The 27,039-nt window shown below is 43.7% G+C and overlaps 1 protein-coding gene and 1 pseudogene across 2 annotated transcripts in view; both read right to left on the minus strand.

Moving 5' to 3' along the window:
- Positions 1 to 27,039, minus strand: part of SYNDIG1 (synapse differentiation inducing 1) — a 624,247-nt gene that overhangs the window by 170,568 nt on the left and 426,640 nt on the right. The window lies entirely within an intron of this gene.
- LOC134913138 (5S ribosomal RNA) lies at positions 25,608 to 25,726 on the minus strand (annotated as a pseudogene).

Consider the following 27,039-nt stretch of genomic DNA (forward strand, 5'->3'; position numbering starts at 1 on the left):
AAGCGTGAAGTTCGGGGGGGTTCGGTTTCCGAGAAACCGAACCCGCTCATCTCTAGCACGCCCCTCTCGTTTTTTAAATAATTCTGCACCACCAAATTCAAGGTATGTGCAAAACATGGGACGTGCTGGAATTTGCCCAGATTTAATGCACACACAATATTGCTGGCGTTGTCCGATGCCACAAATCCACAGGAGAGTCCAATTGGGGTAAGCCATTCTGCGATGATCTTCCTCAGTTGCCGTAAGAGGTTTTTAGCTGTGTGCGTATTCTGGAAAGCGGTGATACAAAGCGTAGCCTGCCTAGGAAAGAGTTGGCGTTTGCGAGATGCTGCTACTGGTGCCGCCGCTGCTGTTCTTGCGGCGGGAGTCCATACATCTACCCAGTGGGCTGTCACAGTCATATAGTCCTGAGCCTGCCCTGCTCCACTTGTCCACATGTCCGTGGTTAAGTGGACATTGGGTACAACTGCATTTTTTAGGACACTGGTGAGTCTTTTTCTGAGGTCTGTGTACATTTTCGGTATCGCCTGCCTAGAGAAATGGAACCTAGATGGTATTTGGTACCGGGGACACAGTACCTCCAACAAGTCTCTAGTTGCCTCTGCAGTAATGATGGATACCGGAACCACGTTTCTCACCGCCCAGGATGCCAAGGCCTCAGTTATCCGCTTTGCAACAGGATGACTGCTGTGATATTTCATCTTCCTCGCAAAGGACTGTTGGACAGTCAATTGCTTGGTGGAAGTAGTAAAAGTGGTCTTACGAGTACGACTTCCCCTCTGGGATGACCATCGACTCCCAGCAGCAACAACAGCAGCGCCAGCAGCAGTAGGCGTTACACGCAAGGATGCATCAGAGGAATCCCAGGCAGGAGAGGACTCGTCAGAATTGCCAGTGGCAGTGACATGGCCTGCAGGACTATTGGCATTCCTGGGGAAGGAGGAAATTGACACTGAGGGAGTTGGTGGGGTGGTTTGCGTGAGCTTGGTTACAAGAGGAAGGGATTTACTGGTCAGTGGACTGCTTCCGCTGTCGCCCAAAGTTTTTGAACTTGTCACTGACTTATGATGAATGCGCTGCAGGTGACGTTTAAGGGAGGATGTTCCGAGGTGGTTAACGTCCTTACCCCTACTTATTACAGCTTGACAAAGGCAACACACGGCTTGACAAATGTTGTCCGCATTTCTGTTGAAATACTTCCACACCGAAGAGCTGATTTTTTGGGTATTTTCACCGGGCCTGTCAATGGCCCTATTCATCCCACGGACAACAGGTGTCTCCCCGGGTGCCTGACTTAAACAAACCACCTCACCATCAGAATCCTCCTGGTCAATTTCCTCCCCAGCGCCAGCAACACCCATATCCTCCTCATCCTGGTGTACTTCAACACTGACATCTTCAATCTGACTATCAGGAACTGGACTGCGGGTGCTCCTTCCAGCACTTGCAGGGGGCGTGCAAATGGTGGAAGGCGCATGCTCTTCACGTCCAGTGTTGGGAAGGTCAGGCATCGCAAACGACACAATTGGACTCTCCTTGTGGATTTGTGATTTCGAAGAACGCACAGTTCTTGCTGTGCTTTTGCCAGCTTGAGTCTTTTCATTTTTCTAGCGAGAGGCTGAGTGCTTCCATCCTCATGTGAAGCTGAACCACTAGCCATGAACATAGGCCAGGGCCTCAGCCGTTCCTTGCCACTCCGTGTGGTAAATGGCATATTGGCAAGTTTACGCTTCTCCTCCGACAATTTTATTTTAGATTTTTGAGTCCTTTTTTTACTGATATTTGGTGTTTTGGATTTTACATGCTCTGTACTATGACATTGGGCATCGGCCTTGGCAGACGACGTTGCTGGCATTTCATCGTCTCGGCCATGACTAGTGGCAGCAGCTTCAGCACGAGGTGGAAGTCGATCTTGATCTTTCCCTATTTTTGGAACCTCAACATTTTTGTTCTCCATATTTTAATAGGCACAACTAAAAGGCACCTCAGGTAAACAATGGAGATGGATGGATACTAGTATACTTATGGATGGACGAGCGACTGCCGACACAGAGGTAGCTACAGCCGTGGACTACCGTACTGCGTCTGCTGCTAATATAGACTGGATGATAATGATATAAAAAATATATATATATATCACTACTGCAGCCGGACAGGTATATATTATATAATGACGGACTTGCTGGACACTGTTAGCTCAGCACTGCAGACTCCTAAAGTAAGCTACTAGTATCAAGAAGATAGAAAAAAAAAAACACCACAGGTAGGTGGTATACAATTATGGATGGACGAGCGACTGCCGACACAGAGGTAGCTACAGCCGTGGACTACCATACTGCGTCTGCTGCTAATATAGACTGGATGATAATGATATAAAATATATATATATATATCACTACTGCAGCCGGACAGGTATATATTATATAATGACGGACCTGCTGGACACTGTCAGCTCAGCACTGCAGACTCCTAAAGTAAGCTACTAGTATCAAGAAGATAGAAAAAACAAAAACACCACAGGTAGGTGGTATACAATTATGGATGGACGAGCGACTGCCGACACAGAGGTAGCTACAGCCGTGGACTACCGTACTGCGTCTGCTGCTAATATAGACTGGATGATAATGATATAAAAAAAAAATATATATATATATCACTACTGCAGCCGGACAGGTATATATTATATAATGACGGACCTGCTGGACACTGTCAGCTCAGCACTGCAGACTCCTAAAGTAAGCTACTAGTATCAAGAAGATAGAAAGAAAAAAAAACACCACGGGTAGGTGGTATACAATTATGGATGGACGAGCGACTGCCAACACAGAGGTAGCTATAGCCGTGGACTACCGTACTGCGTCTGCTGCTAATATAGACTGGATGATAATGAGATATAAAATATATATATATCACTACTGCAGCCGGACAGGTATATATTATATAATGACGGACCTGCTGGACACTGTCAGCTCAGCACTGCAGACTCCTAAAGTAAGCTACTAGTAGTATCAAGAAGATAGAAAAAAAAAACCCACCACAGGTAGGTGGTATACAATTATGGATGGACGAGCGACTGCCGACACAGAGGTAGCTACAGCCGTGGACTACCGTACTGCGTCTGCTGCTAATATAGACTGGATGATAATGAGATATAAAATATATATATATCACTACTGCAGCCGGACAGGTATATATTATATAATGACGGACCTGCTGGACACTGTCAGCTCAGCACTGCAGACTCCTAAAGTAAGCTACTAGTAGTATCAAGAAGATAGAAAAAAAAAAACACCACAGGTAGGTGGTATACAATTATGGATGGACGAGCGACTGCCGACACAGAGGTTGCTACAGCCGTGGACTACCGTACTGCGTCTGCTGCTAATATAGACTGGATGATAATGATATAAAAAATATATATATATATATCACTACTGCAGCCGGACAGGTATATATTATATAATGACGGACCTGCTGGACACTGTCAGCTCAGCACTGCAGACTCCTAAAGTAAGCTACTAGTACCAAGAAGATAGGAGAGAAAAAAAACACCACGGGTAGGTGGTATACAATTATGGATGGACGAGCGACTGCCGACACAGAGGTAGCTACAGCCGTGGACTACCGTACTGCGTCTGCTGCTAATATAGACTGGATGATAATGATATAAAAAATATATATATATATCACTACTGCAGCCGGACAGGTATATATTATATAATGATGGACCTGCTGGACACTGTCAGCTCAGCACTGCAGACTCCTAAAGTAAGCTACTAGTATCAAGAAGATAGAAATAAAAAAAAACACCACGGGTAGGTGGTATACAATTATGGATGGACGAGCGACTGCCGACACAGAGGTAGCTACAGCCGTGGACTACCGTACTGCGTCTGCTGCTAATATAGACTGGATGATAATGATATAAAAAAAAAATATATATATATCACTACTGCAGCCGGACAGGTATATATTATATAATGACGGACCTGCTGGACACTGTCAGCTCAGCACTGCAGACTCCTAAAGTAAGCGACTAGTATCAAGAAGATAGAAAAAAAAAACACCACGGGTAGGTGGTATACAATTATGGATGGACGAGCGACTGCCGACACAGAGGTAGCTATAGCCGTGGACTACCGTACTGCGTCTGCTGCTAATATAGACTGGATGATAATGAGATATAAAATATATATATATCACTACTGCAGCCGGACAGGTATATATTATATAATGACGGACCTGCTGGACACTGTCAGCTCAGCACTGCAGACTCCTAAAGTAAGCTACTAGTAGTATCAAGAAGATAGAAAAAAAACAAACACCACAGGTAGGTGGTATACAATTATGGATGAACGAGCGACTGCCGACACAGAGGTAGCTACAGCCGTGGACTACCATACTGCGTCTGCTGCTAATATAGACTGGATGATAATGAGATATAAAATATATATATATATCACTACTGCAGCCGGACAGGTATATATTATATAATGACGGACCTGCTGGACACTGTCAGCTCAGCACTGCAGACTCCTAAAGTAAGCTACTAGTAGTATCAAGAAGATAAAAAAAAAAAAAACACCACAGGTAGGCGGTATACAATTATGGATGGAAGAGCGACTGCCGACACAGAGGTAGCTACAGCCGTGGACTACCGTACTGCGTCTGCTGCTAATATAGACTGGATGATAATGATATAAAAAATATATATATATCACTACTGCAGCCGGACAGGTATATATTATATAATGACGGACCTGCTGGACACTGTCAGCTCAGCACTGCAGACTCCTAAAGTAAGCTACTAGTATCAAGAAGATAGAAAGAAAAAAAAACACCACGGGTAGGTGGTATACAATTATGGATGGACGAGCGACTGCCGACACAGAGGTAGCTACAGCCGTGGACTACCGTACTGCGTCTGCTGCTAATATAGACTGGATGATAATGATATAAAAAATATATATATATATATATATCACTACTGCAGCCGGACAGGTATATATTATATAATGACGGACCTGCTGGACACTGTCAGCTCAGCACTGCAGACTCCTAAAGTAAGCTACTAGTATCAAGAAGATAGAAAAAAAAAAAACACCACGGGTAGGTGGTATACAATTATGGATGGACGAGCGACTGCCGACACAGAGGTAGCTACAGCCGTGGACTACCGTACTGCGTCTGCTGCTAATATAGACTGGATGATAATGATATAAAAAATATATATATATCACTACTGCAGCCGGACAGGTATATATTATATAATGACGGACCTGCTGGACACTGTCAGCTCAGCACTGCAGACTCCTAAAGTAAGCTACTAGTATCAAGAAGATAGAAAAAAAAAAAAACACCACGGGTAGGTGGTATACAATTATGGATGGACGAGCAACTGCCGACACAGAGGTAGCTACAGCCGTGGACTACCGTACTGCGTCTGCTGCAGTGCTAATATAGACTGGATGATAATGATATAAAAAATATATATATATCACTACTGAAGCCGGACAGGTATATATTATATAATGACGGACCTGCTGGACACTGTCAGCTCAGCACTGCAGACTCCTAAAGTAAGCTACTAGTAGTATCAAGAAGATAGAAAGAAAAAAAAACACCACAGGTAGGTGGTATACAATTATGGATGGACGAGCGACTGCCGACACAGAGGGTAGCTACAGCCGTGGACTACCGTACTGCGTCTGCTGCTAATATAGACTGGATGATAATGATATAAAAAATATATATATATCACTACTGCAGCCGGACAGGTATATATTATATAATTAATGACGGACCTGCTGGACACTGTCAGCAGAATGCGTTTATAGAATAAAAACACCACATGACGAGTGTTTAACTTTTTCAGGCAGACAATCACAATATACTGGTGGTCAGTGGTCACTGGTCAGTCACACTGGCAGTGGCACTCTGGCAGCAAAAGTGTGCACTGTTAAAATATGTACTCCTGCTATAACTGCTCCCCAGTCTCCCCCACAATTAAGCTGTGTGAGCAGTGAGCACTCAGCACAGTCAGATATACAGTATTACATAGATGATGCAGCACACTGAGGGCACACTGAGGCTGAGCACAGATATGGTATGTGACTGTGTCACACTGTGTATCGTTTTTTTTCAGGCAGAGAACGGATTAATTAAACTGGTGGTCACTGGTCACACTATCAGCAAGTAGTACTCCTAATATGCTCCCCAAAATTAGTAAACCAAGTGTCTCTACTACTCTCTAGTCTACTCTAAACGGAGAGGACGCCAGCCACGTCCTCTCCCTATCAATCTCAATGCACGTGTGAAAATGGCGGCGACGCGCGGCTCCTTATATAGAATCCGAGTCTCGCGATAGAATCCGAGCCTCGCGAGAATCCGACAGCGGGATGATGACGTTCGGGCGCGCTCGGGTTAACCGAGCAAGGCGGGAAGATCCGAGTCTGCCTCGGACCCGTGTAAAAAGCGTGAAGTTCGGGGGGGTTCGGTTTCCGAGAAACCGAACCCGCTCATCACTAGTTTTTTGATGGCTCAATGTACACAAACTTTGTTTAATACTCAAAGTTATTAAAAATATTGTACCTTCAGGCTGTGTGCATAAGGTGTATATGAAACATAAATGAATTGTGTGAATGTATACATACTTTGCTTAATGCACAAAGTTATAAAAAATATTGGCTAAAATTACCATCAGGCTCGGTGTATAAAGTGTATTTGTAACATAAATGCATTCTGTGCTTAGATTTAGGTCCCATCACCATGATATCTCATTATGGTATGCAATTATTCCAAAATACGGAAAAATCCGATATCCAAAATTCCTCTGGTCCCAAGCATTTTGGATAAGGGATACTCAACCTGTATAGATATATTATATAGATATAACATAATATATAAATATATATGTCATTATCTCAGTAGGCGAACCAAAACGGTGAGATTTTAAATTTTGGATAAGGGATACTCTGCCTGTATCTATGTGTATATATATATGTGTATATATATATATGAACAGTGAAAAACGAGGCGGCACTCAGAGGCTTCAGAAAAACAGCAAGCTTTGTATTAAGTGCAGATCAACGTTTCGGGGTCTCCCCCTTCGTCAGGATTAGTGCAAAATGTCAAACAGTGTGAATAAATACCACTTACCCCCAATCAGAACATCCCCGCATGCTGATGCCGCTGGCCGCAGCCGCCGGACCTCCGTTCTGACGTCACCCGCGTCTCAGCGGAAGTGACGCGCCGGGAGCCCGTCGGCGCGTCCATGGCAACGCACCCTGGTAACGGAGTTGTACACAATGCATGAAAACACCAGTGTCAGTTTCTGATAACAACGTATCATGCCCACTTAAAAGTGTTTGCTGCAATATAATGCAGCACCATAATTAAAAACCAACAGTGAACAGTTAATATATTACCAGGTTAAAAAACAACATATAAGTGATAAAAAACATAATGCACATGCAAACAAATTACAAGATAAAAATACACATCAGTGACCTGCAATGCACCGGCAATTACTAGATGCAAATGCATTTTATATTAGTATATATTGCAACTACCCCCTGGACCTAGCATCCTATCCTATATGAAATTGATGAGCCCTAGGTTATCATTAAGACCCACAGGCCTAAGAGTGTTAAGCCTGTGGATCCACCGGGATTCCAGCTGCAATAGCTTTTTCCCTCTGTTACCACCTCGCATAGATTCAGGAACGTGATCGATTATTCTATGTTTAAAAGTGGCCATAGTGTGTCGGTGCTCCAAAAAATGTTTGGCCACAGGTTGGTCACCCTTCCCTGTGGCCAAAGCATTCCTAATGGCCAGTCGGTGCTGTGCCATCCTGATCTTAAACTGGCACTCTGTTTTGCCTATGTAAAATCTGCCACAAGGGCACATAATGGCATACACGACAAATTTAGTGGTGCAGGTAAGAGGCCATCTAATCGGGAATTTTTTACCGGAGCAGGGGTGCATAATGTGATCGCCCACGGACATATGCGAACACGTTGTGCACCCAGTGCATTTGAAGCAGCCATTCTTGCGTTTCAGAAAATGTTTCGGTTCCTCTCTGAACTTGGCCATATCTGTTTTAACGAGCAAATCTTTGATGCTGCGCCCCTTCACATAGGTAGGCATGATGTGATGATGTTTAAACATTGGCAACTCAGGGTCAGAGGTTACCACCGGCCAAAGCTTCTTAATCTGTTTTTGAATATGTTGGCTGTGTACGTTATAAGCACTAACCCATGGGATTACGTCACCTAACTTTTTCTTCCCTGCAGGGGCCAAACAGTCAATTCTATTCCTTTTCACTGCCTTGTTACGGGCTTGAGTTAGCAGTTTTTGGGGGTACCCTCTGACTCGTAGTCTGGCCTCCATCTCGTCTAGCTGTCTGTCCCTTTCCTCAAGGTTACTGTTGATTCTGCATACTCTTAATAATTGGGCATAAGGGACCCCCCTGACCGTGGGGATTGGATGACAACTATCGTACCTCAATATTGTATTGCGGTCAGTTGGTTTCTTGTATAACGACGTAGCCAACTGACCATTCCTGATTTTAATATTCAAATCCAGGAAACAAATTTCATCTGGACTGCTGTTCAATGTTAATTTGACAGGGCTATCAGTGGCATTATGTGCCGCAATCATATTGGCCAAATCTATAACATCTCCATGCCACAATATCAGCAGGTCGTCTATGTATCTAAAATACATGAATAATCTACTAGACACTGACCTGTTGGTAAAAAACAGACTGCGCTCCACATCCCACATGAAGGCGTTAGCAAACGAGGGTGCCACGGAAGAACCCATGGCACACCCCGTTTGCTGCCTGTAAAACTGCCCATCAAAACTAAAGAAATTATGACTTAGAGTGAATTCAAGCAATGTCATGAAGAAATCAATATCAGGGCCGTCATATAGGCCATTCCCAGTGATCAACTGGCGAACAGCCTGCATCCCTTGGCTGTGAGGGATGCAGGTGTACAGGCTAGTAACATCGATCGTGGCTAACGAAATATCAGGGGGAATGACGTCAAGTGACCCAAACTTTTGCAGTAGAGTAGTGGAATCTTTAAGGTGGGTAAAAGTACCCTGCACACAGGGCTGCAAATAACTATCCAGAAAAATAGCCACTGGTTCACACAGAGACCCACGGGCAGAGATGATAGGTCTGCCCGGGGGTCTCTGTGCGTCCTTGTGGATTTTTGGAATAATGTAAAACAAGGGGGACACGGGATATTCCAGCAGTAATTTATCGGAAATCTCAGTAGAGATGATATCCTCATCCTTAGCCTGCTGTAGGATATTTCTTAATTCAGCCTGGTAGGCCGCCGACGGATCATGTGGGAGCCTGCAGTAAGTAGCTTCATCACTGAGCAACCTCAGGCATTCAGCTCGGTAGTCTGTAGTCTCCTGGACCACGATCGCCCCTCCCTTGTCCGCACCACGGACTACGATATCCTTCCTCTTACTTAGATCACGCAAGGCCATCCTTTCATCATGTCGCAAGTTGTGTGGTTTGTGACCATCCTGCGTGTGCCCTGCTGCTTCCACCATCCTGTGAAAAGTCTTAAGAGAGGCATTTTGTGTGCTGGGATCAAAACGCGACCTGGGGCCCAGTTTCTGAATCCTCGGTGGTAACTTGTCTTTCTGTTTGCCAGGCGGTTGTTTACCAAAGTACTCTTTCAGTTTTAATGAACGATGAAGTTTATAAGCATTGACCTTCCAGTCAAACTCGTCACCATAAGAAGTTGGGACGAAAGATAGTCCTTTGCTGAGGACTTTTGTTTCAGCCAGAGTAAGCGGGGTTTTGGACAAATTGAAAATTAATGTTTCTTCGCCCTGGGTAATTTGGGGCGGGTTCTGTCTTTTGTTCTGACCGCCTCTTCGCGTCCGTTTCTGTTTCTTCCTCGTGCCGAATATTCTGCACGGGTATTTACCCCTAAAGGGGATTCACGTTGCACAGAAGATGTTACTGGAGTGCGGGCGTCGTCAGACTCACTCGCAGATGTGTTCTCAAACCGCTCAGGCTGTTTCGTTTTACGGAACCGCTGGAATTTCCCACCGCCTGATGTGTTGGTGGTAGTTCCCAGCCATGGGTACACTCGATGAAAGGTGTAATCAAGCTGAACTTTAGAGAGCTTTTCTTTTTTAAATTTCAGCAGGTGATTCTTGTAGTGTTCCACCTGTTCATTCAATTTTGTCAACCAGGCTGTCGACTGTTCGGCCGCCAGCAGTGGGGCGTGTTCTTGCTCAAAAGTGGCTATATGCTCTTTTGTTTTGTTGTGCTCTCTAGTGGATTCGTCAATCACCAAGAGGATCAAATCCATGGAGCACTTATTAAGTATGGATATCCACTTTTTGCAGAACTCCATATTGTACCGCCCAATAGTGGGTACATTATGTACCCTAAAACCCCTAGGGAGCTGTTTCGCCCGATAATAATCGGAGAGTGTCCGGCTATGGTACAAGTAGTCAAGTTCCCTCTTTCGTAGCCTTAACAGCTCCCTAAAGGCCTCCTCATTAGTAGTGACAAATGGTTCCGAAAACACTGGCTCTTTGTGCAGAATGCTTTCTGCCTCTAAATCTGAAAAACTGAGAGTATCGTATGTATCACAGTGTAAGAGGAATGAAGTGAAGTCCCCTGGCTCTGGAGCCGATGTAGCCATGATGAGTTGCAGATCGAACTGTGCTGTTGTCGGTTAAAGTGCTAATGTGCAGTCAAAAGTGCTTGCAGTGCCAATGTAAACTTGTGCAAAGAAAGGAAAAAACGGGAAAAAAGGTGATCCTGTGGATAATATGGTAAGTCCCAATATAAAAAGAACCAGTGCCTTGAGTACAGAGTCTCGGTGCCTGCACGGCACAAGGAGACCCAGATACATGCAATAAAATGGACTCCGGCACTTGGATGTGTCCCTGCACGGGACTGTCTTGCTAAGGTGCCCTCCTCCGTGGACAGCATCCACATTACATATGAACAGTGAAAAACGAGGCGGCACTCAGAGGCTTCAGAAAAACAGCAAGCTTTGTATTAAGTGCAGATCAACGTTTCGGGGTCTCCCCCTTCGTCAGGATTAGTGCAAAATGTCAAACAGTGTGAATAAATACCACTTACCCCCAATCAGAACATCCCCGCATGCTGATGCCGCTGGCCGCAGCCGCCGGACCTCCGTTCTGACGTCACCCGCGTCTCAGCGGAAGTGACGCGCCGGGAGCCCGTCGGCGCGTCCATGGCAACGCACCCTGGTAACGGAGTTGTACACAATGCATGAAAACACCAGTGTCAGTTTCTGATAACAACGTATCATGCCCACTTAAAAGTGTTTGCTGCAATATAATGCAGCACCATAATTAAAAACCAACAGTGAACAGTTAATATATTACCAGGTTAAAAAACAACATATAAGTGATAAAAAACATAATGCACATGCAAACAAATTACAAGATAAAAATACACATCAGTGACCTGCAATGCACCGGCAATTACTAGATGCAAATGCATTTTATATTAGTATATATTGCAACTACCCCCTGGACCTAGCATCCTATCCTATATGAAATTGATGAGCCCTAGGTTATCATTAAGACCCACAGGCCTAAGAGTGTTAAGCCTGTGGATCCACCGGGATTCCAGCTGCAATAGCTTTTTCCCTCTGTTACCACCTCGCATAGATTCAGGAACGTGATCGATTATTCTATGTTTAAAAGTGGCCATAGTGTGTCGGTGCTCCAAAAAATGTTTGGCCACAGGTTGGTCACCCTTCCCTGTGGCCAAAGCATTCCTAATGGCCAGTCGGTGCTGTGCCATCCTGATCTTAAACTGGCACTCTAGGATAGGATGCTAGGTCCAGGTGGTAGTTGCAATATATACTAATATAAAATGCATTTGCATCTAGTAATTGCCGGTGCATTGCAGGTCACTGATGTGTATTTTTATCTTGTAATTTGTTTGCATGTGCATTATGTTTTTTATCACTTATATGTTGTTTTTTAACCTGGTAATATATTAACTGTTCACTGTTGGTTTTTAATTATGGTGCTGCATTATATTGCAGCAAACACTTTTAAGTGGGCATGATACGTTGTTATCAGAAACTGACACTGGTGTTTTCATGCATTGTGTACAACTCCGTTACCAGGGTGCGTTGCCATGGACGCGCCGACGGGCTCCCGGCGCGTCACTTCCGCTGAGACGCGGGTGACGTCAGAACGGAGGTCCGGCGGCTGCGGCCAGCGGCATCAGCATGCGGGGATGTTCTGATTGGGGGTAAGTGGTATTTATTCACACTGTTTGACATTTTGCACTAATCCTGACGAAGGGGGAGACCCCGAAACGTTGATCTGCACTTAATACAAAGCTTGCTGTTTTTCTGAAGCCTCTGAGTGCCGCCTCGTTTTTCACTGTTCATATGTAATGTGGACGCTGTCCACGGAGGAGGGCACCTTAGCAAGACAGTCCCGTGCAGGGACACATCCAAGTGCCGGAGTCCATTTTATTGCATGTATCTGGGTCTCCTTGTGCCGTGCAGGCACCGAGACTCTGTACTCAAGGCACTGGTTCTTTTTATATTGGGACTTACCATATTATCCACAGGATCACCTTTTTTCCCGTTTTTTCCTTTCTTTGCACAAGTTTACATTGGCACTGCAAGCACTTTTGACTGCACATTAGCACTTTAACCGACAACAGCACAGTTCGATCTGCAACTCATCATGGCTACATCGGCTCCAGAGCCAGGGGACTTCACTTCATTCCTCTTACACTGTGATACATACGATACTCTCAGTTTTTCAGATTTAGAGGCAGAAAGCATTCTGCACAAAGAGCCAGTGTTTTCGGAACCATTTGTCACTACTAATGAGGAGGCCTTTAGGGAGCTGTTAAGGCTACGAAAGAGGGAACTTGACTACTTGTACCATAGCCGGACACTCTCCGATTATTATCGGGCGAAACAGCTCCCTAGGGGTTTTAGGGTACATAATGTACCCACTATTGGGCGGTACAATATGGAGTTCTGCAAAAAGTGGATATCCATACTTAATAAGTGCTCCATGGATTAGATCCTCTTGGTGATTGACGAATCCACTAGAGACGGAGAGCACAACAAAACAAAAGAGCATATAGCCACTTTTGAGCAAGAACACGCCCCACTGCTGGCGGCCGAACAGTCGACAGCCTGGTTGACAAAATTGAATGAACAGGTGGAACACTACAAGAATAACCTGCTGAAATTTAAAAAAGAAAAGCTCTCTAAAGTTCAGCTTGATTACACCTTTCATCGAGTGTACCCATGGCTGGGAACTACCACCAACACATCAGGCGGTGGGAAATTCCAGCGGTTCCGTAAAACGAAACAGCCTGAGCGGTTTGAGAACACATCTGCGAGTGAGTCTGACGACGCCCGCACTCCAGTAACATCTTCTGTGCAACGTGAATCCCCTTTAGGGGTAAATACCCGTGCAGAATATTCGGCACGAGGAAGAAACAGAAACGGACGCGAAGAGGCGGTCAGAACAAAAGGCAGAACCCGCCCCAAATTACCCAGGGCGAAGAAACATTAATTTTCAATTTGTCCAAAACCCCGCTTACTCTGGCTGAAACAAAAGTCCTCAGCAAAGGACTATCTTTCGTCCCAACTTCTTATGGTGACGAGTTTGACTGGAAGGTCAATGCTTATAAACTTCATCGTTCATTAAAACTGAAAGAGTACTTTGGTAAACAACCGCCTGGCAAACAGAAAGACAAGTTACCACCGAGGATTCAGAAACTGGGCCCCAGGTCGCGTTTTGATCCCAGCACACAAAATGCCTCTCTTAAGACTTTTCACAGGATGGTGGAAGCAGCAGGGCACACGCAGGATGGTCACAAACCACACAACTTGCGACATGATGAAAGGATGGCCTTGCGTGATCTAAGTAAGAGGAAGGATATCGTAGTCCGTGGTGCGGACAAGGGAGGGGCGATCGTGGTCCAGGAGACTACAGACTACCGAGCTGAATGCCTGAGGCTGCTCAGTGATGAAGCTACTTACTGCAGGCTCCCACATGATCCGTCGGCGGCCTACCAGGCTGAATTAAGAAATATCCTACAGCAGGCTAAGGATGAGGATATCATCTCTACTGAGATTTCCGATAAATTACTGCTGGAATATCCCGTGTCCCCCTTGTTTTACATTATTCCAAAAATCCACAAGGACGCACAGAGACCCCCGGGCAGACCTATCATCTCTGCCCGTGGGTCTCTGTGTGAACCAGTGGCTATTTTTCTGGATAGTTATTTGCAGCCCTGTGTGCAGGGTACTTTTACCCACCTTAAAGATTCCACTACTCTACTGCAAAAGTTTGGGTCACTTGACGTCATTCCCCCTGATATTTCGTTAGCCACGATCGATGTTACTAGCCTGTACACCTGCATCCCTCACAGCCAAGGGATGCAGGCTGTTCGCCAGTTGATCACTGGGAATGGCCTATATGACGGCCCTGATATTGATTTCTTCATGACATTGCTTGAATTCACTCTAAGTCATAATTTCTTTAGTTTTGATGGGCAGTTTTACAGGCAGCAAACGGGGTGTGCCATGGGTTCTTCCGTGGCACCCTCGTTTGCTAACGCCTTCATGTGGGATGTGGAGCGCAGTCTGTTTTTTACCAACAGGTCAGTGTCTAGTAGATTATTCATGTATTTTAGATACATAGACGACCTGCTGATATTGTGGCATGGAGATGTTATAGATTTGGCCAATATGATTGCGGCACATAATGCCACTGATAGCCCTGTCAAATTAACATTGAACAGCAGTCCAGATGAAATTTGTTTCCTGGATTTGAATATTAAAATCAGGAATGGTCAGTTGGCTACGTCGTTATACAAGAAACCAACTGACCGCAATACAATATTGAGGTACGATAGTTGTCATCCAATCCCCACGGTCAGGGGGGTCCCTTATGCCCAATTATTAAGAGTATGCAGAATCAACAGTAACCTTGAGGAAAGGGACAGACAGCTAGACGAGATGGAGGCCAGACTACGAGTCAGAGGGTACCCCCAAAAACTGCTAACTCAAGCCCGTAACAAGGCAGTAAAAAGGAATAGAATTGACTGTTTGGCCCCTGCAGGGAAGAAAAAGTTAGGTGACGTAATCCCATGGGTTAGTGCTTATAACGTACACAGCCAACATATTCAAAAACAGATTAAGAAGCTTTGGCCGGTGGTAACCTCTGACCCTGAGTTGCCAATGTTTAAACATCATCACATCATGCCTACCTATGTGAAGGGGCGCAGCATCAAAGATTTGCTCGTTAAAACAGATATGGCCAAGTTCAGAGAGGAACCGAAACATTTTCTGAAACGCAAGAATGGCTGCTTCAAATGCACTGGGTGCACAACGTGTTCGCATATGTCCGTGGGCGATCACATTATGCACCCCTGCTCCGGTAAAAAATTCCCGATTAGATGGCCTCTTACCTGCACCACTAAATTTGTCGTGTATGCCATTATGTGCCCTTGTGGCAGATTTTACATAGGCAAAACAGAGTGCCAGTTTAAGATCAGGATGGCACAGCACCGACTGGCCATTAGGAATGCTTTGGCCACAGGGAAGGGTGACCAACCTGTGGCCAAACATTTTTTGGAGCACCGACACACTATGGCCACTTTTAAACATAGAATAATCGATCACGTTCCTGAATCTATGCGAGGTGGTAACAGAGGGAAAAAGCTATTGCAGCTGGAATCCCGGTGGATCCACAGGCTTAACACTCTTAGGCCTGTGGGTCTTAATGATAACCTAGGGCTCATCAATTTCATATAGGATAGGATGCTAGGTCCAGGGGGTAGTTGCAATATATACTAATATAAAATGCATTTGCATCTAGTAATTGCCGGTGCATTGCAGGTCACTGATGTGTATTTTTATCTTGTAATTTGTTTGCATGTGCATTATGTTTTTTATCACTTATATGTTGTTTTTTAACCTGGTAATATATTAACTGTTCACTGTTGGTTTTTAATTATGGTGCTGCATTATATTGCAGCAAACACTTTTAAGTGGGCATGATACGTTGTTATCAGAAACTGACACTGGTGTTTTCAATTCATGCATTGTGTACAACTCCGTTACCAGGGTGCGTTGCCATGGACGCGCCGACGGGCTCCCGGCGCGTCACTTCCGCTGAGACGCGGGTGACGTCAGAACGGAGGTCCGGCGGCTGCGGCCAGCGGCATCAGCATGCGGGGATGTTCTGATTGGGGGTAAGTGGTATTTATTCACACTGTTTGACATTTTGCACTAATCCTGACGAAGGGGGAGACCCCGAAACGTTGATCTGCACTTAATACAAAGCTTGCTGTTTTTCTGAAGCCTCTGAGTGCCGCCTCGTTTTTCACTGTTCATATGTAATGTGGACGCTGTCCACGGAGGAGGGCACCTTAGCAAGACAGTCCCGTGCAGGGACACATCCAAGTGCCGGAGTCCATTTTATTGCATGTATATATATATATATATATATATATATACACATACATATATATATATATATATATATACACACAGAGAGAAAACCACAGCACTCGCCACCCCAGAAGCGGGGTACAGCTATGCACTTACCACTCACAGGTTGGGGTGCATGTAACACAGCACTCTCCACCACAAAAGCGGGGTGCACAGCTGTACTTACCACTCACAGGGCGGGGTGCATGTAGCCCATGGCCACATCGCTCTAATAAATACAAACAAAAAACCCAGCACTCACCAAAGTAAGCTCACTTATCCTCAACAATTCAATTCAATCCACTAACTAAACCCCCATCATTTATTTATTGAATTGTTGAGGATAAGTGAGCTTACTTTGGTGAGTGCTGGGTTTTTTGTTTGTATATGGGGGTTGTTATAAGTGTTCTGGATGTACAACATGTCGTTTCATGATCGCTAGTAAATGTTTTTCCATCCACATAGTGGTAAGAGGTATATGATAAGATCAGCGGTCACGTGTACAACGAGTTTTGTGGTCTACATGATTAAGTGTCCCTGTGGTTCTTGCTATATAGGTAAAACTATACGTACTTTTAGGGAGCGGATGACCCTACAAAGGTCGTCAATTAGGGCGGCACTGATGGGTAAACCATCTGAACAACCTGTGGCAAGACATTTTGTGGAGAACAATCATTCACTATCTAGCCTCAAGTACATTATTATCGATCATGTGCCGGAGAGCCCGAGGGGTGGTGATCGGCATAAGAGGCTGTTGCAGATTGAGACAAAATGGATTCAGGTGTTAGATACTGTTAAACCTAGGGGCCTCAATGATCACCTCACTTACAATATGTATTGGTAATGCTGTGGTCTTTATTTTTTGACCTAGGCATGATATTTTGATATATGGTACAGTTATGAGTATAGACATATATGTACATTGGCCCTCATTCCGAGTTGTTCGCTCGGTAAAAATCTTCGCATTGCAGCGATTTTCCGCTTAATGCGCATGCGCAATGTTCGCACTGCGACTGCACCAAGTAAATTTGCTATGCACTTAGGAATTTTACTCACGGCTTTTTCATCGTTCTGGCGATCGTAATGTGATTGACAGGAAATGGGTGTTACTGGGCGGAAACAGGCCGTTTTATGGGCGTGTGGGAAAAAACGCTACCGTTTCCGGAAAAAACGCAGGAGTGGCTGGAGAAATGGAGGAGTGTCTGGGCGAACGCTGGGTGTGTTTGTGACGTCAAACCAGGAACGACAAGCAGTGAAATGATCGCAGATGCCGAGTAAGTCTGGAGCTACTCAGAAACTGCTACGAGGTGTGTAATCGCAATATTGCGAATACATCGTTCGCAATTTTAAGATGCTAAGATTCACTCCCAGTAGGCGGCGGCTTAGCATGAGCAAATCTGCTAAAATCCGCTTGCGAGCGAACAACTCGGAATGACCTCCATAGTTTTAGTGACGTCATAAAATGTCTTTTTATAAATTGTACTTGCAGGTTATGTATTATGGTTTTCGATGCATTGAGCACTTTGTTCTGTGTTGGTATTAATTATGAGTTTAGATATTATTGTGTTTTTTTGTAATTTCTGTAGGTATGTGGTGGTATTGTTGATCTGTGTTGCCAAACGGGTTGCCATGGATACCGTACGCTACGTTTAGCTTGTGTTATCAGCTATATTAGGTTGCTATGGGAATGACTACGGCGGCCGGTGAGCTCCGTGAGAGGGATGCGGCACGCCTGCTGATTGGTCTTTTAGTGAAGCGTGTGATGGCATGCACCGTCATTGGTGCGAGTCATAGCTGACGGCCTGGGTGTTGTTACAGGTTGCTAAGACAACCGGACGCGATGTGCTCACGTACATGGACTTCCGGGAGGAGTGTGTTTACACTGATTAGACGGCTGGGATCAAAGTTTGGCGCGCTCGTTTGGCAGCATGGAGGGGTATATAAGGTATGTCTTTGTCACTTGTTAATTGTTATGTGTATCCTGATGACGGGTTGAAATAAACCCGAAACGTTGATAAGAGGACGTTGTCCAGTATTTCTTTGTGAGACCAGTGAGTGCCGTCTTTGGGTATACCTATATATATATATATATATATATATATACATATATGCAGTGCTTAAAGTGGTCCTAGAGAGGTGGTGGAACTCCCCCCCCTCCCCCCAGTGCCCATGCAATAAGGGTATTGCCTGCTGCGCGCGCCCCCAAAAAGGGTCGTGGTCTCAAAAACAAAGGGGCGTGGTCACATAATAGTAATTTATTAAACCTTTAAATACACAAGAATACAGCTCATGGATAGCAGAGTGTCAGGAACTCACGATAGAACACTGGTGATAGGAAATCAGGAACTTGAAACAGCACTCTGACAGCAAAATATTAGGAACACAGGATTACACACGTAGCAAAGTTGAAAGAATACAGCACTGCACATTAATATCAATTTTGCGGGCATTTAGTATAACATACTGGTAGCAAAGCTGCAATAAATCTGGATTGCACCCTAGCAGCAGAGTTGTAGAAACATATGATAGCACTCTGGTATCAATGTTTCATAAACACTAGGTACTGTAGGAAGCAAGACTGCAGGAACACAGGGTAGCACTCTGGTAGCAAGGTTGCAATAACACTGTAGGAAAATTAGGTTAACAAAATCAGGCTACCACAAACTCAAACAGTGCCACCAGAATTCACAATAACAGGAACAGGGCCTATTCAATTTGTATCTGTGTGAAAGCATAGAATCACCAAGCAGATGGGCCCTGCTTGCAGAGACAACAAGAATTTTAAGCATAGCAACCTGTGTACTTTATTAACTACTAGGGGAATGGGATGCTGCAACACATCTGCAGGGTCATTAGGACAGCCATAGGGTCAGAGTACTGAAAAGGGCATTGTCCAGGACAACCATCATGACCCTCCCGGAGACCTGGGCCCGGGTTATTAATATCTGCCCCTATCCCATCATTCTGAACATTTTGAGTACCATATTATATCTACGTAGTAAGGGCCAGAGCTTCAATCTCGAACATGTCTGCCATGGTTATTTAGTGTGTGGCTGGGTCCAAGTCCTGAAGGGGTCAAACCCTATTTAAAGAGGCAATAGGCACCATATTAAAATGTACTGTTGGTGCTAGGTGCCGTTTCCTTACTGTGTTACCAGTGCTAGCGACAACTTTTTTAAAAATGTACCCCCGGCACTGAGAGGGAAGAAATGAGTTCCGTGGCTGTAGCACTCAGGTGGTAGTGTGGCTGTTAACCCCCGTGTAGCGCACAGAGCTGGGGAATAGGGGCCTGCGGCACCCCCAATCCCACCCTCCATGAGACTTATGATTTCACACACTGGGTGTACTGCTTAGTAAATGACAAACACAACACAGCCAATACACTATATAATTGAAAGGCTCATGCTGGATTTGGTTGGGGTAAGGGAACCCAGAAGGCACAGAAAGTGTGTTCATTTGCACCGCGAGATGCCTGGCATGATTGAGCAGTCACTTCCCGGGCAGCTCTGCTAACGTGGGGTGTCTTTTTTGCCGTAAATGCATCTTATATGCATAACTATAGAAATAGGATGCACAAGCAGACTCTGCTGATTAAAAAGTGTGACTGCGGTTGTATCTGCATAGGAAATGTTGCATTACAGTGTTTTCCTCGAAATCACTGAACGTAGAATTTCGTATGCAGATACAGCCACACTCACACACAGAATATAGGCATGCCACATATCATTTTAATCAGCAGAAGCTGCTTGTGCATCCTATGAGCGATGCATATAAGGTATTGCTGGTTGTGTGCGACGCACAGTCAGTTCAAGTGCAAGCAGATCTTTTTCTGTGTTGTAATTTTTAGTTACCGTGCGTGATCACTTTATACAGCAATCCTGAGGCCCAGCGTTCATTTGTAAGGCATGTTAACATTATGTGAGCGTTTGCTGAACAACGTGTACTGCACAAGTCACAGTGTGTAATAAAATGGGACTTGCAATCTAAAAGATACAGTTTATCCAGCATAAATTTGATAACAAAAAAGTATTCCAAATAGTTTTTTTAAAACATCTTGTCCTTTGCGGCAATCGAACCCTAGCTCACAAGCATGGTAACCATCAGTGATACCACTATGCCAAGAGAGCCACGGAGACAGGTGACTGATCCTGCAGTGACATAGTGATGTCGCTCATTGTAATTTTTTTTTATTTTGCTGTGTGTCCCAACTCTGTCGCTGATTGTAATGATGTTTTTTTCTTTCAGAGATCTGTGTAGAACTCTGAACTGTGCTATTATTTGGGTGACTCAAAGACACCGAGCAAATCTTTTTCTGTGTTCACATTTCTACTTAATGTAAGGATCATTTTATACAGTGCGCCAGGGGAACGTTCTGTTGTAAGGAATATTGTCACTGGGTGCCTGTCTTTCTGGTGATTTTGTAGTCTGCCCTGCAGTATTACTGTATTAATAAAATAACTACTGTATTTACTGTGCACTGGCCTGCTTGTCAGGACTTGCTACATTGTGCAGTATTCTGCTGTGCCATATCCATTTACTGCTGTTCAGCGCTATACTGTAGTTTTCATTAGTGGAACAACCGCCACCCAGTGGTGAAGCTGTGTATTACACTCTGTGGATCCTCTAGTACCTTATCACACCTTACTTCAATAACCTGCGCTATTTGTATGGTGCGAATAGGATGCCTGTATGGCACAGCAGGAGCAATGATGAGCGTGGCTACATCTGTGCCTTCTGTGACATCAAGAAGTGTTCTACTGCTTGTGAACATCTGTATGCTGTAACCCCCAAGCAATACTTGTAAGAGGAAGAGGAAGAGTCTTTTTAAGACTATTTGAGCAATAAACATCTTGCCTTCAAGATGACTGCTTTATCTTGCGGCCAATAGGAGTGCACCAAATGCAATCCCATTCTCCAGCTGTTCAGGGTTGAGCACAGTGTCTCCCAAGCTCTGCTCTCTGCCAGCTGTGTAGGGCCTGGCCCATGGTGACATTCAGATATAACAACAGATAGTGCAGGATGGAAAGTAGAATCAACATCAACATTTAATGTATATCTAAGAGATTGGTACAGAGAGTTGAGTTGTTATGTTTGATTTTTTAAATGTCAGGATGACAGTTCGTAAAGCAAATATGTTTTTTTGAAGACATTTAGACAATGAAGCTGAAACAAGGAGCCACTAGAAAAGAGGAGAGAGAATATGTATTACATTCTGAAATGTAGCTAAAAGCACAAGTAGGGGACAAAGATGAGTCAGGATGCTGAAGTGACAAACTGTATCTTAAAAATAGATAAGCAATCATGATAAGTACCTGTCAATCAGAACTTTGCTTATCAAAGTTGTGCCACAGAATAGTGCTCTACCATAATTCCAAGCCGCAGAATACAAGGTTTAGAAGCAGTAGTGTCTGACAGCTTTGGAACACGTTATACAGAGATTTCAGGGAAAAAAAAAACATTATGTCACACTCAGTCATTCAATTGTCACATGATGGGTACATTTAGAGCCAAACATTTATAGTGAGCAGGGACACATAATAAATACTAAAAGTCAGCTTAATACACAGGTACTAAAGGATCGTAACAAGGCTAAAATAATTAAGTATAGTCCCAAAGATACTAGTCTCAATCATGATGAATCAGACCAGTAACTGGCCTGGCTAGTATTATAATATAATTTGCCTACCACACAAATCATGTTAGCAATATTCATGGTCTTGAGAGATGTGAAGTGAAGAATAATGAAGTTTATAACTGTTCTAAATGTGACAGGTGAAAGTGACATTGTATTTAATTAAACATTGTTTTTAGAATGATATAACTAGACTACATAACCAGTATTATGGCATGTACTTATGTTGCGTGTTGGCCGTTTGCTGTAACTGTAGAAATACAAAGAGAACAAAAATAGTAGTCTATGGACGAGGGCACTTAGGGTATTGCATGAATACAACACACCCAGTGCCCTCGTCTCATACAGTACTCCTTATTCTCTTTGTGTTTCTACATCTATATAATAATCAAGGGTGATCTTTCCTGTCTCAATCATATGCAAAAAAATGGTGAACTGCTCAATCAGATAGTGATGTCACTCAGGTGCTAAAAGGGAGGGGTTTAGCACCTGAGTGACATCACTATCTGATTGAGCAGTTCACCATTTTTTTGCATTGTATTGAGAGGCATGAACGGGTCAGCATTAGGAGGGATTGCTGACTCTAGACTGCCATAGGGGGAAGTCAGGGGTATCCCCAGGTAAGCTGGCTCTCAGATGCTGTAGGAGCCATTACCATGTGGCCTTACACTGGGAATTCAACCCAGACATATTTGGAATTATTTATGGGGTGGGTGTGGGGTGTGGTGGCCCCTGTGTCGGTATCGCTGGGCTGCTTCAGGTCGGCACACCCTAACACTTTATTAACACTTATGAGTTTCCCTATCACTTTGTATATATTTTTGTATTATTTTAATCACACCACTCACATAGCACTTCTGTGCTTCTTATTAACCCTATTAACTCTCACCTGTGTGCTGACCTGGGGTAGCCGACCTGTGCCGACATTATGGGGTCCCGCACCCCGGACCCATACCTAATATTAGGGACCCCCAGTGACGGAGAGGCCTTGTCGATCGGCCTGGGGGCTTAACCCTATATCTGCAGATATACGCAACCAAGATCTCCGTATTATCTGACTATTATGTAGGAATATTATTCACTCAGTGTGCATTAGGGAACCATTGTTTTTTCCTTCAATCATATGCAGTGACATTGTAGGCACAAGCTCATCGGATCCCTCCACAGTGACAGAGATTGTACAGATTACCAGGAGAGGATAGGTGGACCTGTACGTAAGACTTGAGGAAAACCCACATATGCCAAATCCATTTTACTAGAATTGATTTACTCTGAGGAGTACCATTAGACTGTAATATTCCATACCATTCTTCTATTGTTACATTCTAATCCATCATGTGTAGGAATCCTACTTTTCTGCTCTATGCCTTTGTTGTGACTACCAAGCAACTAGATCCATGAGTAAATTGGACAAACATGGGAAATTTAACCAACCATTAAATGATACCAACCTACTGTAGTTAATGGCCAAACAACCAAATCACAATACTTCAAGGCCAATTAATGATCCAACACACGTGGTTAAGGAGGCTATCATTCAACCTGATTTTCACTCATGCATGATTAAATACAATCCACAACAATCAGATTTTAATTGTCTATGATGATTATTTTGTTGCCCATACATATTAGGATGGTAGGTGAATTTGAACAAAAAATGACCTTATTGATAATACAGTAACATCCTTCACGTGTATTCTTTTTTTAATGTATTTATTAAAAAATTAATCTAGAAGACAATATACAACAACATGTAAAATGCAGAGTAAATAACATACATGAGCATTCCAACCAGAAATTCTAACATGTAGCAAATATGAAAATTATAAAATGGGAAGTTAAAATAAACATAGCTACATGGAGTAGCAAAACTCACTTCACATGGAGTAGCAAGACTCAAGTAACATGGAGTAGCAAGACTAAAGTCACATGGAGTAGCAAGACTCAGGTCACATGGAGTAGCAAGACTCAAGTAATGTGGAGTAGCAAGACTAAAGTTACATGTAGTAGCAAGACTCACGTCACATGGAGTAGCTACACTCAAGTAACATGGAGTAGCAAGACAAAAGTCACATGGAGTAGCAAGACTCACGTCATATGGAGTAGCAAGACTCAAGTCACATGGAGTAGCAAGACTCACATCACATGGAGTAGCAAGACTCACGTCACATGGAGTAGCAAGACTACAATAATACACATGGACAACTACCATTCAAAGGATATTGTGGGAATTTGAGGCAGAGGAGGAACAGAACATCAATGCATCAGCAATGATCCCAAGAGGTATTAGAAAGGTGGGGACCCCTGGTCAACATTTTCAAGTTGTACCAGGTCATCAGCCTAACAGCTTGTCTAGTGAATTCCTGGTCATGTGGAGGTAAAGAGGCAAGGTAAGGGAGATATATATCAAAACACTTTTCTGCCCTGGTTTCAGCATCTAATGAACACTCAATCCAATCCATTTAGTATAAAAATTCCAATCCATTTAGTATAAAAATGCCAATCGGGGGAGAAAAAATGCCAATCGGGGGAGATTGAAACAGTCTCTTTATTAATCCACTGGGATAGGATTGTTTGCTGGCGGGACCAAGCTCTCAGAAAAGGATTAATTTGGTGCCGCATAGGACTAAAACTAATCTTTTTATAACTGGCTCTTTATCAAATTTGTCCCTTGTAACCAACAGTGCATTTGCATGAGAGATGCCTGTAAACGGTATTCAAGGAGTTATTGTAGTTGGTGGTGCACCCAGAGTCAAAAGTACATAGTAATGTTTAAAGAGGGAAAGAGAGACTCTGTGTTGGGGCACGCTTAAATAAAACTTAACTTTTAATTAGAATAGGATAAGAATGTAGTACATTGACAGACACACATATATATATATAGTCCTAAAAGAGGAGGACAAAAAAGAAGAATCTGGACCTCTCTCTACTATTATCATAGGAATCTGAGAGTAGGTTCTGAAAGAATTTAGTGGTTAAAGATTACAAATAAGAATAAACATTCTCAATTAATGTAATAAATGAGGTGACAGTGACACCTAAGATGAAAATATCAAAGATTGGTTTCTACATCAAAAGAGAAAAAGATTTCAAATATAAGTCACAATGGCATTTGATATGACAACAATTTTTAGTAGACTAAAAGTATAGGTCCATTGACCAATGCCAATTGTGATGAATTTATCCTGGTATCCTAGTGGGAGGTAAACTGCTAATTCTAGCTTTCTGATCAATGTATGGGATAATGAATGCAAAATGTGTGCAAGTCCGAAATCAGATGCACAATAGAGTCAATAATTGCTCCAACACTTCGGTTTTACATACACGGATAGGAATCTAAGGATATTAACAGGTAAGTGATATATTTAACAAGTCTGAGATCAGACAAATAAGAGAGAAAAAAAGTATGAAAATCAGTAGGGTCAAAGGTTGCTCCAGCACTTCTGCTTTTCACATAGAGATACAGATATCTATTACTGCACCTGAGATTCCCTAGTAGTCTCCCATCTAGGTACTATTCAGGCTCCTCACTGCTTAGCTTCCAAGATCAGGCGAGATTGGGCGTAACCAGAGAGATATGGCAGTAATATAACCCCTTTTCCAATAGGAAGTGATTTGACTTCACTATCACACACCCTTCATATTAACTGAGAGCAGCAAAAACATGTGGTTAGGGAATTTACGGTCACGGAGAAACTGCTCCGTTTGTGGTCCCATCACCATGACTACATTAATTGAGAATGTTTATTCTTATTTGTAATCTTTAACCACTAAATTCTTTCAGAACCTACTCTCAGATTCCTATGATAATAGTAGAGAGAGGTCCAGATTCTTCTTTTTTGTCCTCCTCTTTTAGGACTATAAATATATGTGTGTCTGTCAATGTACTACATTCTTATCCTATTCTAATTAAAAGTTAAGTTTTATTTAAGCATGCCCCAACACAGGGACCAAGCTCTCACCAGCAACGAGAAGGAGAGAGCATACCGGAGGGCACGCAGGGAGATCCTCCTGAAGTACAACCGGAGTAGGACCATGAGGCCACTCCAAAGGCAATGGAGTGACCTTGTCCGGAGGACCCCAAGACGCCTGCAGGCCATTCCTGACTGTAAGTACAGTACAGTAGATTGCTGTACTTTAAGCTACTGTAATTACAGGTACTGTATAAAACGGTCTGCTGTAGCAGGAGGTATCTGGTCTATACAGTACCTGTGGTAAACAAATGGATAAACAAGGTGCAAACATTAACCAGGGTCAAAAGGTCAAGTTTTTTAAAATACATTTTTCCAATTGTTTTTGCATTTACTATCCATGTCAAAAACGACACCGCCTAGGTCGACACACCTTAGTGGTATTGTGTAACGAGATTTCTGGTGCGACTGTCATCATTACACTACTGTACATGTGTCCTGGATACTGTACAGTACATGTTACAAATTGACAGCTTCACTTACGGTACTGTTTTTCCCCCCCACAGTACCACTGCCACATGCCCGCCCACACCCACCACAGAACCAGGAGGAGGAGGAGGCGCCGCCAGGCCCCATCTCATCCGGTAAGCACACTACTCTCTGATTTCTGCCTTGTTTCCCAGTTGTTTTGTTTAACGAGAATTCTGGTGCTACTTTCATGACTTTGGATCCCAGCGGCCGAGATCCGGTTGCCGGAATCCACACACCCCTGAAAATGGCGAATGGGAAACCCTCAGTCCTCTAGCTGTTGTTGAACTAAACATCCCAGCATGCCCTGCAACAGTTTTAGCATGGCAAAACAGCACAACTAGCAAGGCATGCTGGCACTGTATGTGTAGTTTGTTCAACAACAGCTGGAGGACCAAAGGTTCAGTGTACAGAGTGAATAAAAAAAATTTAATAAATGGATCAGTAAAGAAAATGCTCCATG

This window comes from Pseudophryne corroboree, chromosome 4 (genome assembly GCF_028390025.1).
Source record: "Pseudophryne corroboree isolate aPseCor3 chromosome 4, aPseCor3.hap2, whole genome shotgun sequence".
Classification (NCBI taxonomy): domain Eukaryota; kingdom Metazoa; phylum Chordata; class Amphibia; order Anura; family Myobatrachidae; genus Pseudophryne; species Pseudophryne corroboree.